We start from the raw sequence: 21,185 nt of genomic DNA, 5'->3' as shown, positions 1-21,185 counted from the left end.
CCACCACATCTATCGCCATTCTCCCTGCCCTCCTCTCTCTTTAGTGGGGTGAAATTCATTCAAAGGTGCCTTCAGCAGGAAGGAGAGAAAGGTAGAGTTTAAAGGAACTTCAGATTGGCTAATTAGTCTTTGAAAGAGGAAGCGTCACTTTGCTTGGTATGGTGAGAGAGGACCAAGGAGAATTATAGGACAATATTCCAATTCATACCAACGCACCATCTGCACTTAAGCCTTGCCTAAACTGGCCAATCATGTCATGCATCCCTCATGCTGAGGCCCTGTCACAAAGATCCATGGAACAAGTAGTAAAAGAATCACACACACACAGTACCAAATCTTCTTTATTCAGTGACCAAATATCATTGAACACATACCATCATATGCACAAGCTATGAATGTATATTACACTTTTGTATGTATGCAGTTACCATGCCTTTGAAATATTAGACGCCCTGGAAAAGAAACAGAGCTAGTTTGAGCACCGTTCCCAGAAATTATTACCAGCCAGAGTCTTGCAAACTTAGAACTTGATTTATTCATCTCAGGTGGCTTTCTTGCTATGTTTGTTTAGTTTTGTTGAGACAGGGTCTTGCTCTGTAGCCTGGGCTAGCAATCCTCCTGCCTCATCCTTCTAAATGCTAGGATTACAGGTGTGGGTTCCCAGCATCCCAGCACTTCAGAGGTAGAGACAGGAGAATCACCACAAGTAGCCCAGAGCAGACAGAAGTACACACCAAAGGCCCAATCTCATCCAGGTAGTGCATACCTTTAATTCCAGCACTCTAGAGGCAGAGGCAGGCAGATCTCTATGAGTTCAAGGCCAGCCTGGTCTATAGGGAGAGTTCTGGAACAGTCAGAGCTACACAGAGAAGCCCTGTCTTGAAAAAAAAATGAGGGGCAGGGAGAGAAAAGAAGAAAAGAAAATCTTAAAAAAAAATTCAAAGAACAAGTAACAAAATATGGTGATATTTTATTTGTATTAAAATGTTATTTGTATGTTAATAAATAAAGTTGCCCGGGGGTCAGAGCTATTAGCAAGCCATAGGAAAGCAGGGCAGTGGTAGCGTACGCTTGTAATTCCAGCACTTAGTAGGCAGAGCTGGGTAAGTCTCTGTGTGTTCAGGGATACAACCATTATTGGATACACATGCCTTTAATCTTAATACCAACCATGGTGTCATCGGAGACCTTTCAGGGGGTCTTGGCTGGTCAAACCTGATATATCTTAATCTGGAACAAATCCATAGCCTCTGGCTTTCTGTGGAAACAAAAGAGACTCTTTTCCAAAGCAACATATCCTTATATCCAAATTTTGAAGTCAAGGTATCTTTAAAATATATATATTGGTTTAACTCAACAGCTTTTACAATCAAATGTTTTTCTGCAGTTAAAAATCCCAAAGACAACACAGTCCAGATTCTCTGTGTAATATCCATTTTTACGTGGCTTATTTTTTATACTACCTTTACTGTCTCTTTAAAGACTTTATTTTTTAAAACTATGTATTTGTTTCTATAACTCTATATATCACCTTTTTTGTCTCTTTCAAGCCTACGTATCTTTTACACACATTGTAAACTATTACATCTGAATCTGTCTTATTGTGAATCTATTGCCTTAAACTGCAGCAGCTGTGGCTGCTGGCTCCGCCCACCTCAGCTTCCCAACATGGTGGTGGTTTACCGCCGGCTCTGGGAGCTATCGTGGGTCTATTCTTTTAGCCAAGCAACGTGTAGCCCAGAAACCTCTTTTTTTGTTTTGTACTAGTAAAGGCTAAATCCACCATGCAGCTTAATGTGCCACTTGCAGAGGCCTCATTCCTCCATACTGCAGGTCGAGCACACACACACCAGGAACCTACCAGTAGCTCAAACCAGCAGCTGCCGCTCATTTGAGAGAGACAATTAGGAACTGTTTTTAGTTCCGTTTTAGAATCTTTTCTCAGGTTTTAGGTGGAAACTCTTGCCACCACGTTGGACGCCATTTGTAGATGGAGTTTTTCTGCCTGGCCCACAGTCAGGATAAATCTCTGCCACCTGCCAGTCCCACAGCCACTCAAACCCGACCAAGTAAACACAGAGACTTATATTGGTTACAAACTGTATGGCCGTGGCAGGCTTCTTGTTAACTGTTCTTACAGCTTAAATTAATCCATTTCTATTAATCTATACCTTGCCACGTGGCTCGTGGCTTACCGGCATCTTCACATGCTGTTTCTCATCGTGGCAGCTGGCAGTGTCTCTCTGACTCAGCCTTCCACTTCCCAGCTTTATTCTCCTCTTTGCCCCACCTACACTTCCTGCCTAGCCAATGGCCAATCAGTGTTTTATTTATTGACTAATTAGCAACACATTTGCCATACAGAACATCCCACAGCAACAAAACCAACAAAATGATGATTGGCCAAGAAGCTGAGCATTACAGAGTTCAACTCTTCCGAATTCTTTGTCCGTTTCAAAGTAAGCAACATTTGGGACAGCACTGAGAACATCTGTGTTGAGAGCTCCATGAAGTCTCCCTCTCTGGCTGTAACTTATGTACACCTGTAAATGTCTTTGAGGCATGCCACCCTTGTGGAGATAGAGCATGACCTTCCAGCCACCCACTTCATCCCTACCCACCAGTGGGTTGTGTGATGAAACACGATTCCTTATCTTCAAAGAATTCTGTGTACTGATGCATGTACTGAGTGAATTGGGGAAGGGGACTGTCCGATTAGGGTTTAAAATGTAGATTGGAATTTACTTGGAAGGGATAAAATGGAAGAGGGAGGGAGAGAGGGAGGGAGGGAGGAAGAAAGGGAGGGAGGGAAAAAGGATCTTCTATCCTCAGGCTTCCCAGGGTCTCAGGGATCATGATCCCAGGGCTCCCAGATAAAAGGCTAATAATGTGAGTTGGGGTGATATCTCAGTCAATAAAGTACTTGCCAGGCAAACATGAGGACCTGAGTTTGATCCCCAGAACCATTATGAAAAAGCCAATTATGGTTGCCTGCCCTTACAATCCCAGTACTGGAGAGGTAGAGCTCAACAGCTGGCCAGCCTAGCCTACTCGGTGACATCCAAGCCAGTGAAAAACCCTGTCTAAAAAACCAAGGTGAGAACGGAGATTGTCTTATGGCCTGCACATGTATATGCACACACATGCACACATGTGTATGCACACACATGCATACATGTATATACACACATGCACACATGCATATGTGTATGCACAAGCTCATTCTTTTGCAGGGTTTTGTGTTCGCTCTCAGCAAACCAGGGCACCCGTCTAACCCCAATGTTGTGGCCTGGGGTCTTAGCACAAAATCACTCTTTTTTTTGCTTGAACTCTGCATTCCAGCCCACATTTGGAATTGCCCTGTGTCAGTTCTCCAGATCTCGGTCTAGCTTTGTGGAGGCGCTCCAAGGAGCAGTCTTCTCTTCCTTCTCCTTCCAGTGAACACCTCCACAGACACAGCTAACAAGTCTACTCCTTAGTGCCAGTCTCAAGCCTCACCAAGTGTTCCAAGGTATGTATCCAGCCAGAGCCTGACCTAAGTGCTGTTGGGCATGAGCTGGCTGGCTGTGTTATGACTTACATATGAAATATGCCTCACGAGTTTATGTGCTGCCTGCTTGTTCCCTGATTTCTGGAACTACCCTGGGAGGGTGTCAAAACTTCAGGTGGCTGAGGAGATAGCTTAGTAACACACTTGTCACACAAGCATGAGGACCTAAGTTCAACCCTCAGAACCCACACGAAGGTCAACCATGGTGGTGCACACTTGTAATCCTGGAGCTGGGAAAGGAGAACCTGGAGGACCCCTGAGGCTCTGTGGCCAGCCAGCCTAGCTGAATCAGCGAGCTCTGGGGTCTGATGAAAGACTGTCTCAAAAACTAAGACACCCCATGTTGTCCTCTGGCTTCCACATGCATAGACACACACACACACACACACACACACACACACACACACACACACACACGCTCCTCATATACATGTACCCCTGCCCTCCCATCCTCAGACAATTATGTTATGTATGTATGTACAATTTATTAAACCAGAGTATTTTGAAATAGTAACAGCAGATGAATCATACCCAAGAGCCTGAGAACCCAGTAGTTGCTCAGTCCTCGAGACTCAGGGACTCGCACCTGGAGTGTCCCCTCTGTGGCTTTCTCACTGTGGAGAGGCCTACAACCCAGTAGTTTCTCAACCCTCAAGGCCAAGAAGCTTGGCAGTACCAATCAGATGCTGAAAACCTGGAAGGTTCCTGGATAGCTACCTAAGGTCCTTAGTCAGTGATGGAAGCCTGAAGGGCTGGTTCTGGTGTCAGCAAATGGAATCAGGAGCAGCAGCAGCCGCAACAAGCAGATCAATTCGCTACCAAGAGGGAAATCCAATCCAGCAAAAGGCAGTAATCTTCCTTCTGCCACGCCCTGTTTAGGTGGGCTGCTAACAGAAGCTGAGGTCTACACTCAGGGTGGGTTTTCCCACCTCAGTTAAGGCCATGAAGACAGTTCTTCAGTTAAGGGCTTGCTCCTTATCAGGAGATTCTAATTTGGGACACATTGACATTAAAATGAGTCATCACACGACTGTATCTTCCCCTGGCCCCTCCCTGTACTTCCTCTCTCTACATCCCGTTCACAGTGAGATGAAGAGGGTCCTCTACCACACCTTCCAGCCACCCTGAGTGATATTCTGTCCAAGCACACCAAGGTAAGCCACCATGGACTAAGCCCTCCAAAACCAGGAGCCAAAATAAATCCTTCCCCCCTTCTGTGGTTTCGGTGAGGCATTCAGACAAGTCATGACTAGAAAATAATTAATATAGTCTCTCTTCCCTCAGGCTACTGCCTAACTAAACACAATCACAGACTGGCTGCCACCCAGTGTCCTGCTACTGTGTGACTGCCTGATGGGCTCATGGGAGATGACTCATTCCAGGATTAATAGTGAATGGAGGAATGCCTGGGACATAATGCCTGGAGCTAGGTCACGATCATCTGCAGCTCCATCGAGCACCCTCTCCGTGTTGCAAAGTCTATCAGATCTCCAGATAAAGCTATGACAGAGACTCAAAAGGGAGGGCAGTGACGGCAGAGTCAAAGATGACAGTGGTGTCTTCAGTCTGGGAGGAGATATAACAACCCTGGCAGAAATGGATGAGTCAGAGGGCACAGGATCACTTCTTCCCCTTTCTTCTGGGTGGGGGAAATCCACAGTACTTGCCCCTCATGGTCAGGCAGCTGGGCCCATCAAGTCATCTGCATTGCGGAATGCCAAGGGGCTCACAGGGGGCATGTATCTGCATGAGGGTGGAAACACAGGCATCAGGGTGACTCACCATTGCACAATGCTGCTCATACTAACATGCTTCCCTAATGGGGCTGATTTGCCACTGCCCAGAGCCCACAAGCTGCTTATCTGTGTCCGTGTGTGCACTCTTGGTGCTCACTAATGAGGGCCAGATTTATCAAAGGCACCCCTGATTCCCACAGCCAAATACCATGTCTGTGTGGAATTCCCAGGGAATCTCCTCCAGACTAAAGACCCAGACAGCAGTCAGGTGCTGTCTCATATGTCCAGTGACTCTCAGGAAGACTTATTGTCACCATGCTGCTCACTCTGTGTCCCTACGGCCCATCCTTCTCAAGCCCTCGATATCTTCTTCCTTGTTCATGATTACGACTTCAATGTGAAATCTCTCCCACATGTGCGTGTGTGTGAATACTTGGTCCCCAGCTGCGGTACAGTTTTGAGAGGTTTTGGACTGTTTCCCTTTCCTGTCTCCTCTTTGCTTTCTGGTCTGTCAGGATATAAGACATTTCATCCATATCTCCCCACTGCCATGAACTCCATCATAATAGACTGTCCCTTCTTGAACCATGAGGCAAAAAGACCTTCTTCCTCTAAGTCTTCTCTATCTTCCCAATGCTGTGACCCTTTAGTACAGTTCCTCATGTTGTGGTGACCCCCAACCATGAAATTATTTTCATTGCTACTTCATAACTGTCATTTTGCTCCTGTTACAAATCATAATGTAAATACCTGTGTTTTCCTGTGGTCTTAGGTGACCCCTGTCAAAGGGTCATTCAACCCCAAATGGGGTCGCGATCCATAAGTTGGGAACCACTACTCTAAGCTATTTTTTTGCTGAGTATTTGGTCACAGAAATGATAAAAGTAACTAATTTGTATATCTTTGCACAAATATCCCTTAATGTGTGCCTTACCTTCAGCCCTCCCTTACACCACACCCACCATCTCTAACCCAAGCCTATGTCTATTTCTTTATGGTTCCCCTGAGCTCCTCAGTGTGACATTCAAGGTTCTATGTGCCTTGGTCCCAAATGATCAGTCCCTTCCATCTCCTTTCCTGAAGACACACCGTAAACCACGGTCCGTCTTGGTCCCTCACCATTCCCCACACACATTGCTGCTTCCCGCCATTCTCTCTACCTCAGACGTCTTCCACCCTTCCATCTCCTGCTCTGTTCTTTCATCCCCTTCAGAGAGAGTAATGCTAGCTTGGAAAAAGCTAGGATTAACATAGGAAAGCAAGGCCAGGGCTCACGAAGGAAGGGTTCTGTAACCGAACACTTCACTCAAAAAACGTGGTTCTATTGAGCTTAGTGAATTCCAAGGGAACGCTAAGAACTTGATAATGAAACGTTTCAAGGAATGGTTCCATAGAATATCCCAGTGAGGGGGTAGGGACGTGGTTCTGTAGCAGAGCATTTGCCTGGAATCCCTACTGAGGAGCTAGAGTGTGGTTCAGAGGTAGAATGCTTGCCTAGAATCCCCCACACACACACACTGAGGGGGCTGAAGTGTGGTCCAGTGGTAAAGTACCTGCCTAGAATCCCCCGATTAGGAGAGTGTGAGTCGGGGTGTAGCCCAGTGACAGGGTGCTAGCCTCGACCCAACTCCCTCCAAGTGAGAGGCTAGGGATGGTAGTGTTAGCATTCAGACCCGCCCCTCGGGATCTGGCCAATGTACAGGCAGTACCTTGGCCTGCTCAAGGGTCCTGACAACGTCATACATACGCTCATTGCTACATGATCTCTCTGTGCGTTCTCGAAGCCCTCTCTTAAAAAGGTGGGGCCCCGCCTACCTTCTCTCTCATCTTCTCTTCTCAGCACCCCCCACCCCCGCTGTCCGCTCTCTTTCTCTATCTTCCACACACACACAAGGCAGCTCTGAGCTCCCTTTCTCTCTCTCCTCTCCCTTCCCCCTTCACCACTCATAAAACTCTCCACGTGAGCGCTGTCTGTATGGCATGTCTCTGGCTCTTACCTGCCATGAGGCACCTTGGCTCCAACCCACCAAGGTCTCTCTACTGCCGTTTTACAAAAGGAAGACTGTTTGTCTAGCATGCATGAGATCTTCGGATCAATCTCCAGGATCTCCAAAAAAAAAAAAAAAAAAAAAAACCAAAGTAAAGTATGTCAAGCACAGAATAGCAAAGAGAAGTCTAGAAAATGCCCAAGTTAAGGTCTACATCTTCAAAATTTGAGCACCATATCCAACTATACTTGAGACTCTAGAAAGCAAATGTGCTGGCCAATCAGAAGGCAGCATTGGCCCAGAGTCTTCAGTGACCAGAGGACTGAGTCTTCAGTTGTGGCTGGCCTGTCGGGTCCAGAAGCTTCTTGCTGGAGCTTGATATGGGTGAAGAAGATCGTAGGGGAACACCAGCACAAATTGGATGGAGGCAGAAGAATCCACCAAGGGTTCAGGACTAGCTATCTAGTCTTCCGTAAAACAAACACAAGACTCTTCTCATTTGCAGACCTGAAAAGATGCCTTCTTTTTTTTGCCAGTTATCTAAAGGAGTTATATAAAAATCCTGCCTCTAGACCCAAAAAGGCTCCAAAGAAGTGTGATTTGTGTTGGCCTAGGTGCTAAGTTTGTAAGTCTCTCACCACTTAAAATAGGAAACATATGGATTCATTAAGCACTCACTGTGCCTCACATCTGGTTTTTCAGCTGGATATAGGGTTGTCTTAGGGTTTCTATTGCTGCGATGAAATACCAGGACCAAAAAAAATAAATAAATAACAAGTTGGGGAGGAAAGAGTTTATCTGGCTTACACTTCCATATCACTGTTCATCACTAAAGGAAGTCAGGACAGGAACTCAAACAAGGCAGGAAATTGGAGGCAGGAGCTGATGCAGAGGCCATGGAGGATTGCTACTTGCTGACTTGCTCCCCATGGCTTGCTCGGCCTGCTTTTTATAGAACCCAGGGCCACCAGCCCAGGGATGGCACCACACACAGTGGGCTGGGACCTCCTCATCAATCACTAATTAAGAAAATGTCCTACAAGCTTGTCTACAGCCAGACCTTATGGAGGCATTTTCTCAATTAAGGTTCCCTCCTCTCTGATGACTCTAGCTTGTGTCAAGTTGACAGAAAACTACCTAATACAAGTGTGTGTGTGTGTGTGTGTGTGTGTATGTGTGTGTGTGTGTGTGTGTGTGTAGGCTAGAGGACAACCTTGGGTATCATCCTCAAGCATCATCTCTCAAGGACCTATTCTTTTTCCCTTTGAGATATAGTCTCTCATCGTCCTGCAGCTCACCAAATTACAGTTATGAAGTGTCGACAATAATTTCATGGTTGGTGGTCAACACAACATGAGGAACTTTATTAAAGGGTCGCAGTGTTAGGAAAGTTGAGAACTACTCTAGATACATGTTCTCTGATGTACCCCCACTCTGTGAGACTTGGATTTACTGCTGGTTAGTTTCTATCATCAACCTGACATAACCTGAGAGTCACCTCAGAAAAGGTACCCCCACTTGAAGAATCGCCTCTATCAGAGTGGCCTGTGGACATGTCTGTGGGGCATTATCTGGTTTGCTAATTGACGTCAGAGAGCCCAGCCCACTGTGTGACTGGTACTGTCCCTAGGCAGGTGGGCCCAGGCTGTATAAGAAAGCCAGCTGAATGTGTGCCTCGGAGCAAGCCAGGAAGCAAATTTTCTGCATGATTTCTACTTCAGGTTCCTGCCTTGGCTTCCCTCCATGGTAGACTATGACCTGTAAGATGAAATAAACCATTTGCCCTACAAGGTGTTTTTGATCATGACGTTTTTTATTACAGCCACAGCAAAGCAAAGTAGAACAGCCCTACCCGAGATCCCGTAATACATCCTAGATCCTCTACTCTTCTCTACAGAGCTTCTCTGGAAGTTCTCGCAGGGGTGTACAGCTGCTGGTTTACCCTTGACTGAAGAACTGTCCTCCTCTTCTGGGGAAAGTCATCCGCTGGCAACCAGCATTGGAGCCTCAGGGGGGACACACACGGAGCAGTAAGAGAGGGGAGAGATACCTGCCTAGCCAGCCAGATCAACCAAACCGACTCTGGCCATTAATGCAATAGCAGATGCTGCTGTCGGTTCTCACTCACATCATGCTCGCTAATCTTCATGTAGGATTCAAGGCAGATGTCACCTGCAGAGGGGAGCATCCCTTCATTCTCCATTCTATCACACAGGTCTAATAGATTAGGGCATTCTTCTACCATTCCCAGAAAAAAACAGTTATTTATTGCATACAGCACACTGTATGGCATTTGTCTTTGTTGAGACAGGGTCGTATTGAACTTCTGATCCTCCTGCCTCCACCTCCCATATGCTGGGATGACAGACATGTACCATCACACTAGGCTTAAATGTAAGGTTTGTTTTGTTTTATATTGTTATGATGAGATCTTATGCTGCAGCCAAGTCTAGCCTGGAACTCACTAAGTAGCTCAGGCTAGCCTCGATTCACAGCCGCCTGCCTCAGTCTCTGGAGGAGTGCCGGGCATAATTCCTATGAGCCACCACGCCAATTTGTTGCTGTTGTTTGTTTTGTGTGGATGTATGTTTGGGTGTTTCAGTGCATTTTTGTGTATTTATTTTGTGTAAGAGGAAGGTGTGTGTGTGTGTGTGTGTGTGTGTGTGTGTGTGTGTGTGTGTGTATAACACTCAAGAAGAAGTCAGGACAGTTTGGGGGAAATCGGTTCTTTCCTTTCACTTTGTGGCTTTCAGAGACGGAACTCAGGGCGTCAGTCTTGGAGACAAACATCTTTACCTGAGAAGCCATGTCACCAGGCCTGTTTGCTGTGCTTTGAGACAGGGTCTCAACTGGCCTCAGACTCCCTATGAAGCCAAGTCTGGCCTTGAATGATTGATACCCTTCTTCCACCTCTCCAATGCTGGAATTACAGGTATGCACAACCACATCGGACACACTTGTTATGTGTCTGTGAGCTCTTTGAAAGCCGCAGCAAGAGTCTTGTACATCTTTAAATCCTGGATGCAGGGAACAGAACTGCCGGAGAAAAAGGATTCAAACATGTGTAGGAAGCTAGGCGGAAGGTTGTGGGAGTTGAGCATATATTTTGGAAAAACCTAAGAAGGGCTTCAGGCATTTTTGACAGGATAGAGTGATGAACTGAGTTTAACAAGATAAAATTTAATTGGAACAAATGTAAGGTTCTGCCCTTGGGTCCAAAAGGCACAGGTGTGGGAAGATGGAGCTGTGTGGAGTTGCAGTTTCTGTGAAAAGCCTGGGGAGCTGGGTTGTCAGGATGCTCAGGGCAGGTCAGCGGTGTGAGCTGACTGCCAAAAACACTCGTGTGACCTTAGCTCGCACTAGCAATGCAGTTTTACACATGAACATGGGACCTGCAATCTAGATAGACCATCCAATAGTCCTAGGTTCCTTCTTAGCTTCACATTTGTGGGGGGTGGGGGTGGGCTGGATCAGATGGTAAAGAACTTTGCAGAAATAGCAGATAGTGAGGGTTAAAGTTTAATAAAAACAGGGAAGAACATGGTCCATTTAGCCTTCAGAAAGCATCTGAGGCCTGGCTACTTTTTTTAAAAATTGACCTCTTTTTATCATTGTTGTCTTTTTGTTTTTATTACATTTTATTTATGTATTTTGTGTGTCTGTGTGTGTGTGTGTGTGTGTGTGTGTGTGTGTGTGTGTATTTATGTGTGTGCGTGCCCACATGTGTACATGTGTGAACGCATGCAATGGTGTGCATATGGATGTCAGAGGACAACTTTCACAAGTCAGCTCTCTCCTTCAATTATGGGGGTCCTGAGGATGGAATTCAGGTTTGTCAAGCTTGGTAGCAAGTGCCTTACTTGCTGAGCGGTCACTACAGCCTATCGTACTCATCCTCATCACCATCATTTGTATACGTGTAAGTGTGTACACATGTTGGTGTGTGTGCTAGTTTACCTACATACATATGCTCAAGGGCTGTTTTGCATCAGGATCTGTCCACCTTGTTTATTGAAACAGGGTTGTAGATGGACTTGCTTTTCTGCTGCCAGCCCCAAATAATGACACGGAGACTTACTATTATTTATGAAAGCTTGGCCTTAGTTTAGGCTTGTTTTTAACTAGCTCTTATAGCTTAAATTAACTCATTTTATTTATCTACATTCTGACACGTACTGCCCATTCTGCTGCTTTCTCTGTGTCTCTTCGTATCTCTCCCAAACTTTTAGATTCCTCCTCCTACTTCCTCTCTCTCCCCGGAAATCCTGCCTATACCTCCTGCTTAGCTATTGGCCGGTCAACTTTTTATTAAAACAAATACCCCTTCATACAGTGTAAAAACATCCCACAACACAGGGTCTCTCACTGACCTGCAACTTGCTGAAGAAGCCAGTTGACCCGTGAGCCCCGGGTACCTACCTGTCTCACCCTCCCCAGCACTGGGATTACAGGCACACACCGCTAGGCTCAGCTTTTTTGACATGAGTTCCAGGGATCAAAATCAAGTTCTCATGCTTGTAAAGCACACACGAGGCTGACTGCATGCCCTTGTTTTCTCTCTGTGGCTGGGATAAAATACCCTTACAAAAAGCAACTTAGGGGAGAAAGGGTTTATTTAGCTTACAGCTCTGGGTTACGTTCCATCATTTTGGGGAAGTCATGGCAACAGGAGCTTTGAAGCAGCTGGGCACACCTCATCAACAGTCAAGAACAGAGAGAAATAAATGCATTTGGGCTTACTGCTCAGCTAGCTTTCTCTATACTAATATAGTCTTAGGACTTAAAACTAGGGACTGGTGCTGACCATTTCCTGGCTGGGTCTTCACACATCAATGAAGGCAATCAAGACAATCCCCCACAGACATGGCTACAGGCCAAGCTGATCTAAACAATCCCCTTTTGGAGTCAAAGTTATAATAGAAGTAACCACACTGGGCCACCTCTCCAGCTCACTGTTTATGCTCAAATACATAAAGGTGTACATAGATAATCATAATGAATTCATTTCTAACCAATGGCAATATCCCAAAACGGACAGGTTGGGGGTCTCCTAATAAGGGAAACATTTCTCTTTTTAAGATTTTATTTATTACTCTAGCATGGTCATTTATTAGCGTTAAAGGGAAAATGCTAGAAAACATTTGCATAGTCCTCATTACTTCTTGTATTTCAAACTGCAACAAAATTATCCTCTTAGGATGCATACTGTTGCCTTACAGTAGGCGTGGGAGACGGGTTTCAGAACCATCCAGAACCTGTAGATGTTCAATCCCTGACATAAAACATCAAACTGTTTGCATTTAACCTGTTCACCCCTGCACGGTGTCCTTACTTAAATCATTCCAGATTATGTACGATACCTAGGACAATACAAAAGCTCGTATACTCTATTTTAATTTTATAATACTTTTTATTGTTTTATGAGGCTGGAAGTTGAATCTAGGGCCTTGAGCACAACTCAGCAAGTGTTCAAACACAGATCCACACCCACAGGCTCTCACTGGCGAATTCTAGAGAAGTGTGCTACTGCTGAGCCACGGCCCTGGCCCCTCACTTCAGGGGGAGGGGGGAGTTCTAGACAAGCACTCTACCACTGAGCTGAGTCCCCAGATAACTGAATGAATTTTAAACTCTCCTCCTCCAAGGTTACCAATTACTGTCCATTTTCTCTTATCTAAAAACCATAAACAGTAAATTAAGTTGAATATTACTGATTTACTGCTTCCCAGTGAGCCTCCCATTTTCCCTCCCCCAAATTCAAAGCCATACTGAACAGGTACACAGGAATTCTCTAGCCACTTGCCCAGTGAGCTACACGATTTCAACTTTACTTTCTAAATTTCACCTAATTCCTATTGAAAGTTCCTTCCCTCCCTCACCACACCCCTCAATTTTACAAGTAACTGTAAACTTGATCTTATCAGTGTGTGGTCAACCCACTGAACTGGGGTCTGCTTTTCCTTCCCCTTCTCAGCTTCCTTGTTGTGACATTTAAGGGCTGGTCCTGCACTCATTAAATGTATGACTCTGTCCTTCAACATGGAATAGTCTATCAAATACTCAGAGGTCATCACTCGTCTACCCTGACATCTGATGGGGTGGTCCTGACCCTACTTCTGGCATGAAACATGATCCAGTAAGAGTGCGGATTGTGTTTTCACTGGGCATAATTGTTCTCCTGACTTCTGCTTAACTCAGCTAATGTCTCTCTAAGTCTGGTGCCCAGGTGAGCAGTACCACCGTAGTGTGATGTTCTGCTTCCACTTCTGGTGATGTCGTGAAATATTCTGATCAAAAGCAACATAGCTTTAGGTTTTGTGGGAGACTACATCTTAATGGAATTAGTGGAACATGGTAGAACATGATACTCCCCTATGTCTTCGGTGGACCTCCATACATGAACAAGAGTGCACCCCCCACCCCCACACATATATGTGCATACCACACATACATACACCACACATACATATTCATACTCACACATATATACACATACAGCATAGCACACTTCTTTCAACATTAATGAAGTACTTGTGGGTAGTAGGCTGTCTGGGTATTTCCAGGTAGATCCACCTGGAATGTGAGTAAGGCTGTGCCATTGAGCTAGGCTCCTGGACTGAATAAAAGGGATAAAAGGAGCTGAGAGCCAGTAGTGGTTGTTCTCTGTCCCCTGGCTGTGGGTGTAAGTGTAACAAGCTGCTTCACACACACCCCGCCACCATGATTTCCCCGCCATGATGGGCTGGACCCTCAAAGTGTGAGCCAAAGCTTCTTCCCTTCAATTGCTTCTTCTCAAGTGTTTGGTCACAGCAGTGAGAGAAGGAGGTGAGTCAGGACCACAGAGGACCTCGTTCCCCTTCGACAGCCTAGACTCTTTGCAGAGCTATGTCTGCAGAGTTCCATGACTACTGTCCACAAAGTACTCCCTCCTCTATCTGCTCAGGTGTTCAAAGGCCTTGGGGAGGTCTGTTACTCACTGTCCTTGGTATAAAGAATGTCCTAGTTAGCTTCAGCTGTCAATCTGACACAGCCTAGAGTCATCTAGAAGAGTCTCAATTTGGGAATCACCTAAATCATATTGGTCTGTGGGCATGATTGGGGAGGGTGCCTTAATTGATGACTGATGTAAGGGGCACCACGCCCACTGTGGATGGCACCATCCCTAGGCAGGTAGACCTAGGCTGTATAAGAGAGCACGAGCCCTTGAGAAAGCCAGACAACAAGCCAGCAAACGGCATTCCTCTATGGTTTCTGCTTGAGTTCATGCCTTGACTTTCTTCGGTGATGAATTGTGACCTAGAAGTGTAAGACAAATAAATCCTTTCCCTGTTTAAGTTGCTTTTGGTTGGAGGATTTTATCACAACAACAAAAACACAGACTAGAAAAAGAATTGAAGAAAGACAGGAGGAATCAATGTTAGCTTGTGACTTGTGTCCTTTCAGACCATTTTCTCCCCCTTTAAAAAAAAGGGGGGGGGTGGTCTCTGGTATTGGGAACTAAAAAAACAAAATACTAACACGATGTGTGTTTCCCAAATTCTCTCTGATTTACACAAGAATGTACTTTAAAGCCAAATATTTGAGGCCATTCTTCCCTGACTCTTTTCCAAGCAATGGAAGCTTCAAATAGAGTGGTCTGTAGGAGGTGGGGGGTGGGAGGGAGGGTCTCATTGCAGAAGAGCTCTCAAGAGAGGGCGGGAAGCATTGAATACATGACAGTACCCTGTCAAATTCGGAATGACTTAATAAACACTAGCTGCTGTTTTCAAAAACATTTCTGGAAGGGAATATCGTACAGATGTGGAGTGTGTTGGTGGGGGGTGTCTCCTCTAATGCTGTGCCTACGACGTCCAAAATAGCAATATGCAAAGAAACCTCTCTCCAACCCAGTTATTTTGAGAGAAAACTCAATGGAGTGGATGGAATGATCCAATGATCTGAAGAATCTAATCTCTCCCCTCCCCTTCCCTCTCTGCCCCTCCCTTTCACCTCCCCCTCCCTCTTGCCCCTCCCCCTCCCTTCCTCCTTCCCCGGGCTCTCTCTGCAGGGTCCCCTTATGCAGCCCAGGCTGGCCTAACACTTGCAATCTTCCTGTCTCCATCTCCCAAGTGCTGGGATTACAGGCATAGGTGACCACACCCAGCATGTTTGGTTGCCTGTTGGGATCTGTCACTTCCTAGCTGGATAATTGAAGCCAAGTCCCTTTATCCCTTTGAAGCTTGTAAGAAGAGAATCAAAACACTCAGGAGCTGGAGAGAATGATCAGGCACTAAAGTGCTCACAGTGCAAGCGCAAGGACCTGAATCTGATTTCCCAGAACCCACATTAGAAAGCCAAGCTCAGAAGCACAAGCCTGTAATGCACTCTGGGGAAGCAGAGATGGGAGGATCCCTGGGACTTGCACATGCACCTGCACACACACAGCACCCAACTCGTCTCATTGGCACAGACTTTGTTACCCATCTGAAAGATACTGTCTGTAAGGGTCAAATGAACTATAGACAAGTCCGTTGAAAGGAAGCAATTGTCCAAGACATAACACAAAGGGAAGTGTCAACCTCTGCTTTAATTAAACCAGAGTTCAGAAAGTATATGAATCTAGGAAAAGGAGGCTGACGGGATGTGAAAGTCAGAGTACGGGGAGCATTTCAATGCTGTGAAACGCTGTCCCCTGGGCATGACACGGTTGTTACTCATGTGATCTCACGGCAGCTATGGTCATTGGTATAAGATGTAGCAGGTTAAATTTCCAGGGTGGAAAGGGAAGGAAATCCAAGCCACGCTCCTAGCTGAGGGACTATTGGCAGGTGATGACTCTGAGAGGAACAGTCACTTTGGGGGGATGTACGGCCCATGTTATGTTCCCATGCCCCAGCCGATGACCCCACAGCCATGCACATGGAGACAACACTAGCTGGGCTCAATGGGTTAAAAATAAGTAAATAAATAAGTATTTTTTAAAAGAGGACATGAAGTAGGGAGGGTTATGTGATTAGGGATCCTGGGGAGAGCTAGAGGGAGGGAAGGAGGAGGGGAAGGAGGAGGGAGAGAGGGGGGATAGATATGACCAAGATACATTATATGCATGTATGAAATTTCCAAAAAGCCAATTAAAATGTTATTTTTAAAAAGAAGTAAAGGAAACTAAAGACAATAGGAGTAACTATGTTTCCCATGTAACTCAGTAGATTATATTAGGTCAAGTTTGACCTGAATGATTATCTGTTTATCTACCAATTACTGAAAGAGAATAACGAAGTCTTCAGCGGCTTTCATTAATGAACTTTGGTCTTGTGTATTTTGTGTATTTTACTTTGACATTTGTTTATTTATGTTTGTGTGTGGTGTGTGGGTGCACGTGCCAGAGGGAATGTGGAGAGGTCAAAGGACAGCTTTCAAGAGAGTCTATTCTCTCCTTCCACCACACTGGTCCCAGGGTTGAACTCATGTCATCCAGCTCTGGGGCAGGCGCCTTGACCCACTGAGCCATTTTGCCATTCCCTAGTTTTGTATCATTTTCATAGGTGACTATGTCCATTTAGACCTTTAGGATGGTGCAATCCTACAATTGCACCTAAGGCATGACTTTCAATGCACTGTCACTTGTACAAACAAAACCAGTTAAGACCCTACCTGGTGCTGCCTCAGTGACCAGTTCCACTCTTCAGGACCATGACTGCCATTTTTCAGCGCTGAATCTTCAACTGCTCGTAGGCAAGGACTGGATTATGCAAGCTCATCTCCCAGATAGGCGCCATTAATTACCCTCTTCTCCACCCAACAGCTCTTCAAAATTAACTGCTTTGTAAAAAGAATAATAATAATCATGGATTTGATTATAATATGCACTTTAAAAATGCTTAGGCAGATTGTTGGCTTTAAAAAAAAAAAAAAGAAGAAGAAGACTGCTTTCTAGAACAGTAGCCAGCCACCTGAACTCCAGGCTGGCCGCTGCCAGAGTAAACTGAAGTGCTAATGATGATTCTGCAGGATCCTGGCGAGCTTCTGAATGATCCGAGAAGGATCCCATTATGCTCAATGGCACCTTTATATAAAGTGTATTTTATTCTGTATTTCATGTCTATGGAGTTCAATCATTCACTGGAGGCACAAGGTGACTCTTGTATTGTCTGAGATCTAATTATTCATTTTAGTTTTATTTGAATTTCAAAAGTTTCCTAAACATCTACTGCTCATCCTAAACTATTACTGCACACAAGAAGGCATGCTTCATTCCTTCGAGGAGCTCACAAGTTCATTCATTGTTTTAAAAAAAATGGGGGCCAGTGAGATGGCTCACTGGGTAAAGGAGCTTAACACCAAGCCTGGTGACCTGAGTTCAATCTCAGGGTCCCACTTGAATGAAGGAGAGAACTGACTATCCCTCTGATCTCCACATGCATCATAGCTTGTCCATACCACACATGCACACACACACACACACACACACACACACACACACACACACATACAGGAACACATATGCACACACACACACACATACACACATATGCAAATAAATTTGTAAAAGATAAACAAATAAAATAAATCAGACAAACAAAGTAAATATACATGCCATGTAATTCCAGCATCTGACTCATACAAAATTTGATTGGATAATCTTTTGCTCCATAATGACTCTCAGGAGAGGAATTCAAGCCCAGGACACAAGGAGATGGATCAACTCTAATATGGCGAGTTCTCAAGACACTAGCCTAAGTATGTGAGAAATGGGGAATGGGTATAGTGATACATGCCTGTAATCCCAGAACTCAGAAGGCAGAACCAAGAGGTTTACCACAAATTTAAGGATAGCCTGGCCTACACAGGGAGTTCCAAGCCAGCCGGGGCTACAGAGCAAGACTCTATCTCAAAAAAAAAAAAAAAAAAAAAAGGCTAAAGCACAGCTGTGTAGCAGACTAGACAACCCTATACTCTCCCATCACACTGGTTCCTCCATCTACAGTAGAGCAACTCCCCTGTCTTGGAACACAGCTGGTACGGGTCTGAGTTTTTTGGGAGCCCCACTCGGAGCCCTCGGAGGCTCCAAGATGAAAAGAATTAGGCTAAGCTTAAACATTTTTTTCTCGTTAGAGTGTCCATTTCCCCCCACTCAGGATTTCAATCATTTCAATCATTCCTTTTCCCATCCCGATCCCAGGAGCCAGGAATAAGCCCATGTGGTCTTCCCATTGATGTAAATAACCATTGGCTTTATTGAACCCATCTGCTTGGACCGGTGGTTGAAATCATAGCTCTAGAGTGTTTTCCACCAAGCGCCCCTTGGGCATTGGGGAAGCTGAGCTCTTGCCTTCCTTGAGAACATTTGTTCAATTTCTTCAAAAGAGCTCTTAGTACAGAAGCTCTGTGTTCATTTTTCTGGTATCCTCAGGGGTGGAATGTCTAGCCATTCTCCCCACATTAACAATCACTTTCTCTCATTTACTTTCTTTGTTGCCCCTAAAGCTTTTTTTTTTTCTGCCTCCTAGTTGCACAGACTGCCTGACTCTGTCACTCTGTCTGGGATCTCTGAGTTGAAGACAGCCAACTTGGAGCCATGGCCCATGGCACCCAACAGTCCTGAGCCAGCTTTCTGTGCAGTTATGGTATCGTGCATTTATACCTAGGGCTCTGGTTTCAGATAATCATGGGGTCCTAGTTACTGCTACTGTGATAAAATATCCTTGTCCACAGAGTTTGTTTTAGCTCATGACACCAGGTTACAGACCATCACTACAGGGAAGTCACGGTGGTGGTACTGTGAGACAGCACATCCACAATCAGGAACAGAGAGAAGTAAATAAACACATGCCCTGGCTTGCTTGCTTACTTGCTTGCTTGTGATCTCTCAGTCCAGCATCTTACTTGCTTGCTTGTGATCTTACACAGTCCAGCATCTCCTGCCTATGAAACAGCACAGTGGGCTGGGTCTCCCCACATCAATTAATTTCATTTAAAAAAATTCCTCCTGCAGACGTGTTCACAGGTGAGCCCAATGTGGACCACATTGGGACCAGGCGATTCTTGGTTGTGTCACATTGACAACTAAAGCTAACCAACCAGGTCTAGGGAGGTGGCTTAACGGTTAAGAATGCATATTATTTTTTACAGAGAACCTGAGTTTGGTTCCCGGTACCCACATCAGGCGGCTTACAACCACCTATAACTACAGCTACAGTATCCTCTGGATCCAGCTACAGGAAACTCCAGTACCCTCTTCTGTCCCTTGCAGGTACCTATATGCACACACACCCATGCCTATACACACATACACACACACACACACACACACACACACACACACACACACACACACACACACGTGCATGCACACACAATAGCACTGCAAACTAATGCTCAGGGCACTTGTTATGAATCACATCTTACCTAAGCGGGTGTGTCCAAGGATAGCTATGCACGACATCCAACACATATGTAAATGAAAACATCATTTCATAACATCAAAAGGGTGGGCTTTCATTGAGTCCATCTGCATGTATGGGGTTATTTAACTTGCTTGCTTGGTTGGTTTAGGTTTGGAGGACAGAATCTTTATGTAGCCCAGGCTATCCTTAAATTCCTTATCCTCTGCCTCAGTTTCACAGGGCCGGGAATGTGGTACCATAGCAAGCATGGCAAGTATTAATACTTTTTTCATCTTCAAAACAACCCGGGGAAACTGAGGTACAAGCAATAATGAGTTAATTTTCTCTAAGTCATGTAGCTAGCAGAAAGGAGGAATAGAACTCTAATTCTAGAATATTCTAGCTTTGGGGGTTATTTTTGTAGGGTTTTTTGTTTGTTTGTTTATTTTTTGTTATAGAGGCTATGCTGTATCCTAACCTGACCTCACACTCACCATTCAGCCAAGACTAGTCTTGATCTCCTGATCCTCTTGCCTCCACTTCCCAAGTGCTGGAATTATAGTGATGAGTCACTGCATCAAGTCTTGGGATTTTTAACTATTTTTTAAATGGCTTGGAAGCATATAGCTATCTATGTTTTACTGGTCTAGAAGCATCAGGGGGTCAAAACTCTTGTCTTCTTTTTAAAGAAGTTAATTCTTTTTAAACCTCCTGGTTGGGTTCTTGTTTTCTGGGTTTTGTTTGCTTGCTGGCTATTCCCCACTTTCCCTAATTTCCTGCATTATTGGATAGCTCTGTTCTGTTATGTTCTGTCACTATTTCTTCTTAATTGAAACACTCCTTCCCAGAAGGAGGATTATTAAAAGTCAGGAATTAAAACTAAAAGGCCCAAGAAATAAAGGAAAATGGCAAGGTTTGGGAAATCCAGCTCAAAATGTTCAGGAAACAAGGGAAACACACAAGGCTCAGGAAGCTCCTGAAGCACACACAATAGCACAATAGCACCCTTCCCAAGGTGATACAAGCAGTTACATATGTGCTAGGGAGAGGAGATTCTCCCACCAGTCAAAGTGCCTGCAAGTCATGCAGGAAGCTCCAGAGATGCAACTTTTGTGAATTATCATCTATTTTAGGATGACCTTTTCAATTGTGCAGCTGTCTTTGAATCACCCATGCCCTTGTAATTAACTATGCATCCATAGGCCTGTAAACACCTCCAATAAACTCACTTGTTCACTAAGCTGGACTTAGGTGAAATAATTTCTTTGGCCCATCAATAGTGGCCTATTAGAGGTAACAGTCACATAAGCTTTTCTATGTGATTCTTTGTGTTTATTTATTCTGTTTTAAATTTTTTGACTTATTTTTAATTAGGTGTATGGGGGTGTTATGTGTATGGGGGTATAGGATGGTGTGTGTGTGTGTGTGTGTGTGTGTGTGTGTGTGTGTGTACACCCACAGAGCCAGAATGGACAGGAGTTATAGGCAATTGTGAGGCATCTGAACGGGTGCAGAAAACCAAACTCAGGGCTTCTGCAAGAGCAGC

At 45.0% G+C, this 21,185-nt stretch overlaps 1 long non-coding RNA gene across 5 annotated transcripts in view; it reads right to left on the bottom strand.

Annotated features, from left to right (window-relative positions):
* Positions 1-323: 323 nt before the first annotated feature.
* Positions 324-21,185, bottom strand: part of LOC128120211 (uncharacterized) — a 176,347-nt gene continuing 155,485 nt past the window's right edge. For 4 of the 5 annotated variants that reach the window (XR_008221803.1, XR_008221807.1, XR_008221806.1 and 1 more), the window contains 3 exons: positions 16,908-17,072; positions 7,284-7,393; positions 324-5,293 (listed from right to left, as the gene is read on the bottom strand). This is a non-coding gene — a long non-coding RNA (uncharacterized LOC128120211). Of the gene's footprint in view, positions 5,294-7,283; positions 7,394-16,907; positions 17,076-21,185 lie in introns of all 5 variants that reach the window. The other variant, XR_008221804.1, reaches the window with a different exon arrangement.

Source organism: Peromyscus californicus, unplaced genomic scaffold (genome assembly GCF_007827085.1).
Source record: "Peromyscus californicus insignis strain IS unplaced genomic scaffold, ASM782708v3 Scaffold_2__1_contigs__length_46816999, whole genome shotgun sequence".
Taxonomy (NCBI): Eukaryota; Metazoa; Chordata; class Mammalia; order Rodentia; family Cricetidae; genus Peromyscus; species Peromyscus californicus.
The sequence above is the reverse complement of the archived record's forward strand: the minus strand, read 5'-3'. Positions and strand labels throughout refer to the sequence as shown.